At 40.5% G+C, this 14,877-nt stretch overlaps 1 protein-coding gene across 3 annotated transcripts in view; it reads right to left on the reverse strand.

Annotated features, from left to right (window-relative positions):
* Positions 1–14,877, reverse strand: part of RAB27B (RAB27B, member RAS oncogene family) — a 187,217-nt gene that overhangs the window by 101,316 nt on the left and 71,024 nt on the right. The window contains exon 2 of one of the 3 annotated variants that reach the window (XM_075185410.1): positions 4,117–4,165. The exons of the other annotated variants lie outside the window; for them this stretch is intronic. The gene's annotated coding sequence lies outside the window, so the exon portion shown is untranslated. The remainder of the gene's footprint in view (positions 1–4,116; positions 4,166–14,877) is intronic. 3 annotated transcript variants of the gene reach the window in all.

Below are 14,877 nucleotides of genomic sequence, written 5' to 3' on the forward strand. Positions count from 1 at the left end.
AGTTATGTTAACAGGAGATGGCAATGTGACATCAACAGAGGGTTGTTTAGCAGTTACCCTTTTCTATAATGTTAGAGATTTTTTTTTAAAATGGTTGGTACTTTATTTTTTTATAAATGTGAAACATTTTTTATACTCATTTTAAACTACTTTTTTTAAAATTTAGTTTTCTGTTTTTCTTTCTTTTTTTTTTCTTTTAACGAATGACCCCACCACGGGCACAACTAGTATTTTTGGGACAAAATTTAGAAGGGGCCTCCAAGGTTTCTAAATTGGAACAACCTTCCATATCTTACTGACTCGCGGCCGCGTCATCTTCCTCTGCTATCTGCCGCTCTGCACTTTCTTGCTCAGAGAGAAAGGGTGCACCGGAGTTTCCTTGCCCCCTGAGCAGAATTTAATTTTGTAGTCCCAGAATGCCAGCTCGCTCTCACAGCAGTATGGGTATGTTAGCAGTTACACCGCAGGGAGCTCATTAACCTGACTTCGGACTCCACAGAGGGGAGCAGGGTCTAAGAGCTACATCCCCGCCCCCCTCCCCAGTGACTCCTGCTTAACAAAAATACCTGTGTCAGGAAAAACGTGCTGTTGTAGGACTTTCTGTCCATATATTTACATAAGAGATTAAATGTTAGAAATAAGCAACTGGTAACTACAGTCAAATCTCGATTTTACACATTGACCGATTCTGTTCTTATTTTTACATTCCCCTTATTCCACTATGCATTTCAATGGGCCCAAATCCCTAACTTTATACTGATATTTCCCACATTTACCTACAATTTTTTTCAGATACAGTATGGAGTACAGTAGGTTCTTTCTATCGGTACTAGTGTTCAGTGTCAAGCATCGGGCTCTCAGGTCCCGTTACTTACCCCTCCGCTGTCTCTGCGGTCCGCAGGCTCTGACGGTCACAGGTCTCCCTGCAGGGTGCTACCCGGTCTGTCTCCACTCCTAGGATCCCTCCAGGACCGGTGCCTGGGGGCTGCCATCTTGAATCCAGTCACCTGCTCCCTCTCAGCCAGTCAGAGGGATATTTCAGCTCAGCTGACCGCAGCCTCCAATCAGGGGATAGCTGTTCCTATAACAGGACTGTCTGGAGCTCTAACCCGTTGCCAGTGCAATGTTGATTCCTCAGACGCCAACCTGGGTTCTAGGTGTCTGCAGTCTATTCAGTTACTTCTGACCAGACAAAGCGTCCAGCAATCCGGCTCCAGCCCCGGTCCCTTCTGCTACATCTGATCTCCGTCTTGCTATTTTTGACTTCTTGCCATCCTCCAGTACCATTCACATTTAGTAATCTCCTGTACTCTCACCACCTGTACCAGCTCTCGCTCTCCCATGCGAAGGAACCTAAATCAAGCCACCCAGCTTTGTGCACGTGGCCACTAGTTCTGTTCCAGAGACACAACCCAGTCTGGGTACAGACAAACCCTCAGGGGTCACATTCAGTTCAGTACAAGTGTTCAGTACAGAACATTAGGTTGTTTGAATGAAGAACAATGTTTATTTTTTTCCTCAAGCTGACATTTTATTTTACTGTATACATGTAGTTTACTCATGAAAAATTCCCAATGTGTAGATATTTTAACATGTTAGAAGCAAATTGTTTAAACAAACACACCTCGGTGGTCAATGACAAATTGCCTTGTGTGTAGTCTCCTTAGTTTACTTGTTCTTTGTGGTGCTGTTAGACCTTTATCTCATTTTACATATTTCCTGATTTTACACCAGTTCTTTACTACCTAAACACAGCAGCCTTTCTCCTCAGTGTCAGCAGTCCTCCCGTCCATTTATCACGCTTGAGTTGGCTGCTGGAGACATTGGCAGAAGACCAACAGTCCTTCGGAAACGTTGCACATGTGCCCATCTACTTCCATCTTTTCATTATACTTGCACGCATGAAATTAGCACCATAAACATCAGAAGTGTCCACAGCTTCATGTCTACGTATTTATATGGAGCCTTTGCAATTTCGGAGGTGTAATGTGGTTCTGTCATAAAGTATTAAATAAGCTATGCTCAATAATCTATAAATGAATCTCTTGGTTTGCCTAAATTGTATCAACTTGAAACTACAGCTTTCTTCATTCACAGCCTATTTATCTAATAAGAGTAACAGTGTTTCCGAGTTTTTAACTGACGATTTCAGGCAGAATTCATGTTTTAAGTATTACAAATTTTTCCAGGTCCCAGCATAATGATTTTAATTAAGCAACATATATTTTGACTGGAGCTACCTTTTATTAAACCACAACACAAAGCCCTGTTAAACACACTGCATGATTTCATAATGAATCCCTGTACTGATAAATTAAGGTGGACAGGGAATTTCATGTGAAGAGTTTTAGTCCGAACAATACAGAAAAGGTCTGGTCATGTGAAGAGACTTTTCTGCTACTAACATCTCCAACAAAGACGAGTCATGTGTTCTGTATTTCAGAGCTTGTGAGATTTTAAAGGTTCCCCTCAGTCAGTTAATCACATTAACATCAATAAGCTTTAAAATGGTATGTGTGTTGCTGTAATCTAGGCTGACCTAGACTAGTTTAGTTAAAAAAAACAAAAACTATTACAGTTTCATGTTAATTGTATTACAAATATAATGACATTAAATGAAATATGGATATAGCCTTAAAAGCACCTGTTGCAGACACACAGTTGCTGTGGACATTTTGTGGGCTGGACCAATGTTTAATCTACCAATTCACTAGAGACTAATTATATCACTTGATTACAGCAGAGCTGTGACTTCAAATTTTAGCACCTGGGAAGAGAGAAAAATGCCACCCCCCCTATTCCTCAATTTTAACCACCTGACCCTAAAATATTCATAAACTGCGCCTTCCTTCAGCGCTACGCCCTGGCCAGTCCTCCTTATAGCACAGCCCTAGGTGTGGACTTGGTCAAATGCCCGTTACCCATTTGCTTAAACAGCCCTGGTCGCAGTGAACTGTAGATGGATTGTCAGCTGTGTGTACTCAGTAATTATTTAGAAGTGAATCTGCCATAGTGATGCTGTGCTCCTTCCTGTCACCAGAGCAATTCAGCTCTGAAAACGTAGCATCCTGGAAGCAAACCACACCCCTAACTCATCCCAGACACGCCTTAATCAATACAACCACGCCCACTTTCTAACAAAGCTCCACCCACTTCCCTGTAAAGCCCGTTTTGTGACACCAGACACTTATTTTTGTGAATGTTTTAGGGGACGCGCTGGATCTGCATGTCAAGATGGGTAATATTTTGGGTGAAAAAAAAATAAAAAAATCGAGAAGTTTCTTCCAGTGGTACTAAAGTTGTCAGAGGGTGGATTCTGAAGTGACATCTTCAATGCTTTCACCAGGCACGTTTCCAGCCAGACCTGTAATCCCGGAAAGCTGCAACACCCCCATTGTCCAGGGGCATAAGCGGAACTAGGGTGTACATCTACATGATAAATAGGCAGAGAGATAGGAACATCACCTGCAAAAAAATCCATTTCAAATCTAGACTGTAAACATTTTGTATGAAAATACTGAGCTCTATATACACTGCACAAATATTATAAAATTACTACTTTCCTAAAGAGTCTGGCATTCTCCCTGATGCTGAGCCAGTACAAGACGTGGTTGGCTTCGCCATCTGTGGCATGATGACAGTTCGGAAATTGTATCCTATGTCCATGTATTGATGCCTATGGAGGTGGCCATTTTCATGGAGACCAAGATTTAATCAAAGACTGACAGGTAAGACAACATGACTTCAGTAATGGAGACAGAAAATGTAAAAGACACTTCAGTCTCTAGAGATTCTTTAGCTGCTTTTCTTTAACGCATAGTTGCCTACTCACCCGGAATGCCTGGGAGACTCCCGCATTTCTGGGAGACCTCCTGGGAGAACAGGGCAATCTCCCGATTCTCGCCCCCGAAATAGATGGGGGGCGGGGCTTAATGACACAAAAATCATGTCATCTTAGCCCTGCTGTAATTGTCCAAAATTGTGACAACCGTTTAGGGGGCGGGGCCAGAATGAGGTAGACATCCACATTCATTTCCTCACCTATATATCTCCTATATATTCCATTTGTGTCTGTATTAAGAACATCAACAATCATATTGCCAGCACCTGTCTTACCTTTAAAATGTCACCTCACAGTGGAGGCCAGCAAGGTCCCTCCGGCAATCTGTAACACATAAATACAGACGTCACAAAATAAAAAAAAAGACTCATATGCGATCTTATTGCATATCAGGCCACAGTACAAATGTGTTGTCATACACAGCAAACAACCAGGCATTGTTGTTTTGCTTTTAAAGAACCTACTCGTTGTATTGTGTCCAGTAAGTAAAAAATATTATTGTTCAGCAACTGATTTTGTTTCTAATTTTAAACCCTTTATATGACGTCCCCCCCACTAAGAAATAATATCACCCACATCTTCTGTCTCACATCTATGCCGTACTAAAACTAACTTTCCACACCTCCCAGGAGAAGGTATGAAAGACGTGATTTGCATATATGGGTGGGGCCAGGCGTACAAAGCCGCAAGTTGTGTCTTCCCCATCTGCTCACTCAGGGCCTTGATTTAGAGTTGGACCTAAGTTCATTTCTACCACGTAGAGATGTGACTTACGTTAAAATGTACGCTGTGCACACAACTCGCTCCCGTATTATTTATATTTGAGAGATTTCGCAGTTGAGAGGATACATATGACAAGTATTGATATAGACAGAGACCCTTGTAGCCATATAGAGTAGCTGGGTTACGCCATTACCTTATTCACTGAAGCAATCAATCTGTTTTGTAATTGTAAAAGGTTTGCATTATTGCTTATAGAGCAGTGGTACCAACAGGCGGCCCTCAGAGCCGTCCCCTGCGGCCCCCGACTCCTTACTGCTTTATTGTCAGATTAGTTTATTATAGCATGTAACACGGAACAGGACACGGAAGGAACCAGGTGGTGACTAAAGTAACACAAGCTGAAGTCATAAAAGGCAGATGAAGAGCAAAGTCCAATACACGGTCTGGGTCATAACTGCAGATCAATTCAGATTAAGCAGTGACGGCACATTGGTTCAGACTGAGCTATCACCAATCAGCAGCGTAGTGAGAAGACGCTGGCAGCGGCTACTCAACAACCATCACAGAGCGAGCGCCAGATGCCACCTGATTGGGTGAAGACCGTGGTGCCCCACGCCAACACTAACAAGCATATCCATTTACCTGTGACTGTTATAGAGCATCGCTCAAACACCCTGTTCTATTTTATCTGTCTTTTTTTCCCTTGTCTCATACCTTGTTTGTCATGTTATTGATGTCTACAGTATTGCTCTTATGTTTTTATTGTTACACTTTGTCATTGTGTTTATATATTTTTTGTTATTTAAAGTCTTTTAAATAATCCTAGAACTGCCAAAATAATAATAATAATAATAATAATAATAATAATTATTATTATTATTATAAGCTCATTTCAGGTCTCTAGTCCAACAAATTCTCCCACCTGCATTAAATAATTGACAAACCTCATAAACAGGAAACTACCAAACACTTAAAAAAAATGCATAAAAATGCCTAAACAAACACTGCACCAAAAACCACCAGAATAACTTTATCAGTCAGGACACAGATTGTACATGTTCCGGGAACTCTACTGAAGAGATGTGAAACAATTCTAGAACCTCTTCCTCCGTAGTGGACGCTATATATTTTACTCAGGCTGCCATGGTAACAAAATCTTAGCTATAGATCTTTGTGAAACAGTAGCAAGTTTTCTCGTTTGCTGCCAAACATTCCCTCCCCCCCCCCCCAAAAAAAAAAACAACAAATCTCTCTCCAAATCACAGGTCTCTTGCTCTAGACATAGTAGTCAAAATGTGGGCAACTGTACTTGTCTACCATTTTTATACATAACCTTAGGCGTAAGATAATATCTTAATTCACTGACAATGTAACATCTCTGTGGAAGAATCTGGTTTCAATTTACTTTGTATCCCTCATTTGCTTACGTTTCCATTGTTTACGTAGCCGCCTGTGTACCAGGACACTTGGTGATGCAAAATGAAAATTATGGTATGAAAAATGACAGGTTATAGCCACATACGCTGACCTAAGTATATTGCTTGATAATAGAAAATTCAGCATTTCCCACCAACCGATACTTATCCTGCAATAAGTCATCACTTGGTATTTACTCCACAGACAGAAAATTGAGCTGTAAATTACGGGGTGGAATTAAGATCGTCACGGACAAATGTGTCTGCAAGAAACCGAGAATGTCTGAAAGGCATTTAAAATACATTTGAACTTTCTGTGAGCTTTTCTAATGGAATGCCACTTATAATTATGTGTTGGCACACGGCGTGCACCAACCGGACGTAACAATTACAGCTTTCAGACGCATACTAACATTTCAAACCTAGGAAATGCAATTGCTTCACATTAGAAGTGATATACAACAGAAACTTACATAAATATTACAGCGGATTCAATGTATATAAAAAAAATAAATAAAAAAAAAAAAATATTATTAAAATATACCACAGGATATTCAGAGATATGGTATATTGTACCAATAATTTATAAAAATGTTCCTTATGTAATAACACAAAGTAGGTCATAGGTAAAAGTCTTATGCTGCTAAACGTTAACAATTGATAGATGCCTTTTGGTGATTAAAACCCTGACATGTCTGTAGTCAATAATCATCATTATTGTTTATTTAAAATGTGCAACGGATTCTGCAGTGCCGGACAGTCAGCACACAAATACAGGACTAGACGCAAGTATAAGAACAAATGCAAATTTAGCATAAGAGCAGAGGTGTGGTACAAAACCCATGCACAAAATATGTCTTTGTCTATTATATAGAAATATATTGATATGTGAATACAGAAAAAAAACAACCTGTTGATAGAACACCATGCAACGTACACAATGGCACTCAGTATATAAAACAAATTAGTAAATAGCAAGAGTAGAGATGTCTAGCTCAAGCAGTGTATAGTCAAATTGGATGGGGGATAAGCACACCTAGACGGAAAGTTAGGTACAGAAAATGATTGGGGGGTGCTCACGTTACCACCCCTTCCCATGTGACTGGAAAATGCCAGGCATAGACATGTTTAGTGGCAGCACACATTATGAGGGTGCGCTAACAGCCCCAGGCCTGGCATCTATGTGTATAGTGATAATGAGAGGTACAAGTGCAGTTAGATTTGAGTGGGTGTAAGTGTGGTTATAGAGGTTACCAGGATTTACCTATCAGAAGCACCTGGAGTGGGGAAAGTAAAGGCCCCGCTCGTTCACCAATAAAACCAACTAAAGTGCTATCCTCTGTAGCATATAACCAGTCTTGTAAATGTGATAATTGAGTAGCCATATAATAAAATGTAAGATTGGGTAACGCCAGGCCACCCTCCCTTTTAGATTTACAAAGAGTATTCAATTTAATTCTGTGCCGCTTATTGAATTGGAATATATACGATTTGGGATATATATTGGTGAGTTTTGCAAACCATAAAGATATTTGGGTTACATTGTAGATTGATTCTCCCTGCCACAGTCAACGGGAGCCTCTTCCAAGTGTGAGACCTGAGCTTAAAGTGATTCGTTATGGGATCAGTATTTAATTTATTATAATCTTTTGAGTTAGGGGTAATCCATAGACAGATGTACATGAAACGCAGCGTCCATTCAAGAGAGACCCCAGGTGGAAGCACAAATGGGAGGACACCATGACCTGGGAACATGCAGGACTTATCCCAATTTACTTTTAAACCAGAATAATGACCAAAGTTATCTACAATTGTTAATAAATTATCCAGAGATTCACTTGTATCTGTCACGAACAAGGTAGTTGGAAGGCCTTACCTGCTGGTATTAGCGCTGCTACACAAGGAGGCGCGGAGTCTAACCACGCCCCAGGTCTTCACCAGGGAACCCCGCAAGGAGTTTTGGACTTAGCAGCTGAGACGCGTCGGTCGCGGTTCTCCCAGGTAGCTACCAGCGAGGTAACGTGAACAAACGTAGTTAACAATCCGAGGTCAAATCCGTGCAGGCAACGAAGTACAGAGAAGTCAGGCAGGAGAGTCATCAGGAAGCCGAGGGTCAGAACCAGGAGATCAAAACAGGAACCAGGGAGAATCCGAGAGAGTAGTCAAAGCAGGCAAGGGTCAGAATCCAGGAGATGCAGGCAGTAAGGATATAGGTAAATAGCAGGGGAGCCAAGAGACAAACTATAAGACTAGATACTCTGGCACCCTAGTGATGCCAGAGTCTAGTTTAAATAGTGGCGCCAGACCTATCAATGGTGGGAGTGGAGGTCGGCGGTCAGCTGGTCTGACCGCCGACAGGAAGCGCTGCTTAGCGTCTCCGCAACGGAGACATGATGTTCGGGCGGGTGCGCCCGAACTTCCTGTTGGGCCGGAAGTGACGTCCCATTGCCTAGCAACAGGACGAGCGGCAGCAGAGAGGGCGTCCGTCCCAGCACCAGGTAAGAGTGCGGGACAGCGCCTTACAGTATCTGTCAGAAACAATAATATTTCATCTGCATATAAAGGTATGGTATCCGTTGCTGACAAATTGGAAGGCCATGTTTACCAGGATGAGCTCAAACCAAGAAGGCTAGTGGTTCAATTGCTATTTCGAATAGTGCAGGAGAGAGTGGGCACCCTTGACGGTACCACTTTCCACTTACCACTTTCAAGACTAAACGGGGCTGAAGTGTATTCGCCTACGTACACTCGCGCCATTGGATTGAGATACAGCATTCGGATCCATTGAATAAATGTAGGTCCAAAACCAAACCTGCTCAGCACCTCCCAGAGCTAAATCCATCCACCCAAAAGTCTTGACGGCATCCAGAGACTCTACCGCAGCCCCCGGTTCGGAGACATGAGTCACCTGCAAGTTAATATACAAGCGACGCAGGTTAGTGGCAGCGAATCTGCCTGGCATGAAACTCGTTTGGTCTGGATGAATGATCTGATTTATGACCGTATTAAGCCGGATGGCCAAAATTTTAGCGTGTATCTTAACATCCGACCCCAACAATGAGATAGGAATCAGGATATAGGGGGTCCTTGCTAGGTTTTGGTAAAATTACCATTAATGCTTCAGACATTGAAGAGGAAATGGTATTAGATTCCAGTAATCTATTATAGAGAGTTAGAAGTTGGGAAGAAGGGACAAAAAAGCTTTTAAATTATTTATACAGTTCATTCGGAATGCCATCCACTCCTGGGGGCCTTGTGATTGGGAAAGGAGGCGATTGCCAATTCCACCTCTTCTGTTGTGAGAGGGACATCCAGGAGGGCACAAAATTAGTCTTATTTTCACTCCTTAATACCTGAAGATGTATAATTCCTAAGTAAATCATCTCACTACCGCTACGATTCAATTGTGATAATAGACTAGTATGTAAAGAAAATGGTTAGTGGCGTAATTCCATAATTCCAGGAAACTGATTTATTGGTGGTGAATCTTGCAGGTGAGCAGCGCATGTCCTGAGAACTCTCGCGGTTGTCGCTGCCTGTTAAAAGTTTTTTTTTCCTGATCAGCCAATCAGAGATCAGCTTAAAGTTATCTGCTAATTGGCTGGGAGCGGAGCTTTACTAATACTGCATTAATATTGTCTCTTACAAAGCAAGTTGGACACCACTTATTTGTCAAAAATAGGGACTACTCAGAGCAGGGAGCATGTTTGAATGGACATACACAAGTGATGGGCAACAGGCGGCCCTCCAAGCCCCCCACTTGCGGCCCCCCAACTCCTTCCTGCTTTATTGTGAGATGTTTGTTATAGTTTGTAACACTTTTGTGAAATGCCTGATATAATATTACAGATAGGGATCTCTTTCTTTGTTTAACTGTACTGTTTTACCTTTTTACTGAGATTAAGGGTAATGTGCGGCCCTTTTCAAGGTTAGAGGGCTGTACCACGAGGCCCCAAAGTGTATCAGGTTGTCCATCAGTGCCATAGACTTCACCGATCTGATGGACCAAGTATGTGGTTAAGGGATTTACCCGAACTCCTCGATGCAGAGTCTGGGTCTGGGAAGAACATTTGGGAGAATTTTCAGGACGTTCCTAAAAGAGTTCAGAATGGATTTTCAGTCCGACTGAACGTGACACAATTATATAGTGTGGGTGCAGTGCGGAAAGTAGGGTGATTGGATAAGGTATTGGCAGTTTGGAGAGCATTAATTTGGGAGTTATATGGAGATTTCAGAGCTTTGCAGAATTCTAGCGGAGTTTTCAAATACTTTTTTTTTTTTTTAAATTATATGATCATCATCAACATTTATTTATATAGCGCCAACAAATTCTGTAGAGCTTTACAATTGGGAGCAAACATTGTAATAAACAATACTGAATAATACAGACAAAGAGGACAGAGGGCTCTGCTAGCAAGCTTACAGTCTATGGGACAATGGGAGTTGGATACATGAGGTCTACATACCATAATATTCCTGAAAGTGTTATTGTTACCAGTTTATAGTCTTTTCCCCTTGTAGTTTTACTATTACCCTGCTGTCAATAAACACATTTCTAGGTTATTGTCGTCTTTGACATCTTGTCAGTGTTTTAGCATTGAAAAGCATGGTAATGAGGTTTTAGAAATGATACATTATGAATAACGCACAGTCAATCTCATGAATATATTTGATTTAAATAATTTGAATATCACATCGTTTCTTGGGAATCCTGATTTGACTTTCTGCTGATTCTGTAGAAATAGCAATTGAAGAATTCTAAAATAACATTCGGTAGACAGGTCAGCCCGCATCATGTTTAAAAACTTTCTGTGCTTTCAATTCCCTCTTTTCCTGAGCACTGGAATAAATCAATATTTTAACATATGCTTGATGCCTCCAGATATTGTGCATTCTGAGCAGGTGAACTAAGTAGACATAACAAAGAAACATAAAAAAGCATAAAAGTATAAAATGTTAGTAAAAAGCAAAAAAAAAAAAAGCAATAAATTTAGTTAGGCAGTAAAATATTATAGTGCCCCCTTCCAAACAAATCCAACCTATTCTTTAGCTCCAGACTCCTACTGTCTCATGGGTCCCTGCTGTTTCCGAAATGGAGTTCCCGAAATCTGCATTTTCCAGGCAAAAGAGTCTAAAGTATATAACAACAAGATTGTTGATGACCACTTGTGGAACTGTCCAATCGGCTGTATTCGACTGCCTTACACAGGATCACTCACATTTGCTCGAATAATTCAAACCAGTTTGAAATTGGATAGTTTTTGGCCAGTTAAAGAGTTGGTTCAATGTTGGTGGTTGCATTCGTGAATTGTGGGTCTTGATTCCTGTCTGAGCGTAAATGGCTGCATCTTATAGTATTTTAACAGTTTTTTTTAAACTTGAGCAGTGAACCTTACTGTGTTCGAAGCTTGAGGTTTACGTGGAAAATACTACACAATGGAGCCATTAAGCTCAAAACGGTTCCTATACGGTTGAATCAGCCTAAACATTGTTGAATGTTTGCTTTGCTCACATTTTTTAATGCATCTAAATTTTAAGAATTTCATGCCAATTTTTGATCTTTAGTGCAAGGTTCGAAAACCACTTCTAAATAAGGAATACCAGAGGAAAACACCCATAGTTCTACTACATGCGGGTGGGTTTCAATAAAAATCGGAGACTGTTTTTCTCCATTATTTTATTGCCCTGTGTTAGGTATTTTTAAGCATTTTTTTTGATATCTCAATTAATAGCTGCCGAAAGTGTCTTCCGACTTTCTACCAGATTTGGCACCATGTGCTTGTTTGTGAGTTCTAGTGATTGTGTTGTTTGTGATACTGTATATACAGCATTTTTATTGTACTTTCGTGTTTCAAGCTATTTTTTGGAGCTAAACGGAAAAATATATTTTCTTTTGGTTAACAGTAAGCGAAATTAGAAAGACTGGTTTGTATGGCAGCACTGCCAACTGTCCAACACATTGATGAGTAAATTGGACAGCGGTTTGCGTTAGATTGAGTGGTGAATCGCGCCATCGAACAGCATAGTCAGTAGCTGATGTGAATTGCGTTATAAAGACTGTCACTTCACGAGTAAGAGGAGCTGGAATCCTGGGAGGTTGGCCTACACTCCCAGGAGTGCAGGAGGACTCTACGAAATTCAGGGAGTAGGCAAGAATGATACAATACAGCCCCCATTCACTGATCACTAGCATAAATACAGAGCCCATAGACTAGTGTCCAAAATACAATGCAGAGAAAACTGCCTGGTGGCTGTTGTTCAATATAGAGCCCATTGGCTTGTGGCTAGTATACAATACAATGCAGAGCCCATTGTCTGGCTGCCAGTGTATAACGTATAGCTCATTACCTGAGCCATTGTACAAGTCATAGGCCATTCTCTGTGGTTCGGATATAATACAGAGCATTCCTGTACAATACAGAGCCTATTTCATTGTTGCCGATGTATAATACAGAGTTCATTGACTGGTGACTTATCTGGTACATAGGTGATATCTTCGGTAGCTAATGTACAGGACAGAGCGCTATCCATGGCGGCTAGAGTGTTTTTTCCACCGATTCTCTGAACAGCTGTCAACCTCAGATTTTATTGGCTAATAAGCAAAGAATAATCACAACGGCTGGAAGCAGCACTAAGTTCCAACAAAAGCAGTCATGTAGTGTCTGAGTACTTCCACAGGGCCTTGAATTTAGAGTACTGCAGTGGGGGGCTGTGGCAGCTGCCACCCCTGACTTTATACATGGCAGTATGTACACTTTTTCTAGAAATTCCATCCTTAGTGATGCCATTAGGTCAGACCCTCCCATTGTGTCTCAGGCAATTAGAGTACAGAATATAGCTCACAGGTTAATGGGAGGAGAGGGCCTAGATCCAGACACTACGATTTGACACAATACTATGTTACCGGAACTGAATAAACCAAGTGATAATATATTTTTAAGCAAATATGGGGAGTCTGAAATAGGTCATCTCTATGAATGTGGGGTATTTAAATCTTTTGCTCAACTCAGACAAGACTTTGGTTTACCACACACTGCATTTTACCGTTACTTACAGCTCAGACATGCGATTCAATCGCAGATTGCTGATTCTCCTCCCACACTTCAAATTTCACCCATTAGAGCTTTGTTACAAAATATAGGTGAGCGTAGAATTATCTCCACTGTGTATACAGAAGTTATCATCACGCATCTGATAGTCTACTACCCCTTTAAACCAAAATGGAAACTTAACGAATTCAAGAGGAAGAATGACCCCATATCCTAAAAAGTTTGGAAAAAAGCCACGTCATGTACTCGCTATCAACAAATTAATTTATACATATTACATAGGGTCCATCATACTCACTGGTTAAAATTGGGAGAAGCCATGACTCTAAATGCCCAAAGTCTGGATCGACGGATTGCAACTTCTGGCACTTGCTATGGGAATGCCCAAAAGTAAACAATTTCTGGACCAAGGTATGGGCATATATTTGTAATACGGTCCATGGGGTTCATCCTCTTACACCAAAGATATGTTTATTTGGTATTTCTCTGGATGATAGTCTCTCTAAAACTCATTGTCAATATATCTTTACCCTCACAACCCTAGCCAGTTCTAGCCGCTCCTTCATAGTGGGAGCTGATGGCAAGTTTTACGAATATATATTTATTACACACATCCTTTAATTCTTTCCAATTAGGACTTTGCTACAAGATATTGAATGATAGGCGTACACTTATCCTTTCACCCTCTCTCTCATCAATCTATGCAACATAGCTATAGCTATTGAATATCCGCTCTATAAAAGTCTAAATTAGTTCTAATCGTTCCTTCATAATGAGAGCTGATGACAAGTTTTGTAAAGTGTCCTCTCTCTCTCATATATATATATATATATATATATATATATATATATATATATATATATGTTTAATTACATACATCCATGTATCCATCTGCTCTGCTTGAATCAAATTTACCTACATCGTATCACTTTTGTCTAAACTCTACAATAAGAATTACTTGATTTAAAAAAAAATTGTGAATAAAACCAATTTATAAATTTGCACCGGCTTAGCGGTAAAGTGTCCTGTGACTCGTCAGCTTCAAGGATCAGAGGTTGCTAAAAGTCCAAAATAAGCTTTGGGACAATCTCTGTCAATTAAATTACTTTAACACAATTCAGTTTTCAGAGAAAATGTGTCATTTACATCAGTCCATTGGAGCTTACAGTCTAAATTCCCTAACATACACAAGCAGATTAATGTTAACTTTGTCTGCAGCCAATTAAGCTATTTGTATATTTTGTATAAAAATATATTGTGTAAAAACCACGCAAACACGGAGCAGACCAAACTCCACACAGATTAAGCCATGATTGGGAATTGAACTCGTGACCCCAGCATTGTGAGGCAAAGGTGCTAACCTCTGAGCCACCATGATGCCCATATTTCCCCAAGATTTATAAATAAGAGATGTACAAACAAATGACCGACGAGGCTCTATAGATCTTTCAATTAACTAAGCAGTACTAGAGAAATCTTCCCAGACCAGCACGTAAAACTGACATTTTCTAGAACTAAACCGCTTCCTTTTGGAGAAATACAACCAACAGAAGCCACGGAGGTGACAGCAGAGGTACAAGCAAAACAGTAATCAAAGCTACAGCTGAAACAATGTGACAATACGAGGATGCAGCTATTTTATCACAATACAAAAGAATCAAGCGGAAGATGTACAAATATTATATTATATATAATCAGGATATAAATAGCTAACAAGATGGCAGAAAAGCAGGAAATATGCATCACCTTGGCAACAAACAAGTCAAAGTCAAGGTTGCACTAGACAGAGCTCCTAAAAATTATGCATGGAATCAATTGGCAATGATACAGCAGAAATGAAAAATAAAAT

This window comes from Mixophyes fleayi, chromosome 1 (assembly GCF_038048845.1).
Source record: "Mixophyes fleayi isolate aMixFle1 chromosome 1, aMixFle1.hap1, whole genome shotgun sequence".
Taxonomy (NCBI): Eukaryota; Metazoa; Chordata; class Amphibia; order Anura; family Limnodynastidae; genus Mixophyes; species Mixophyes fleayi.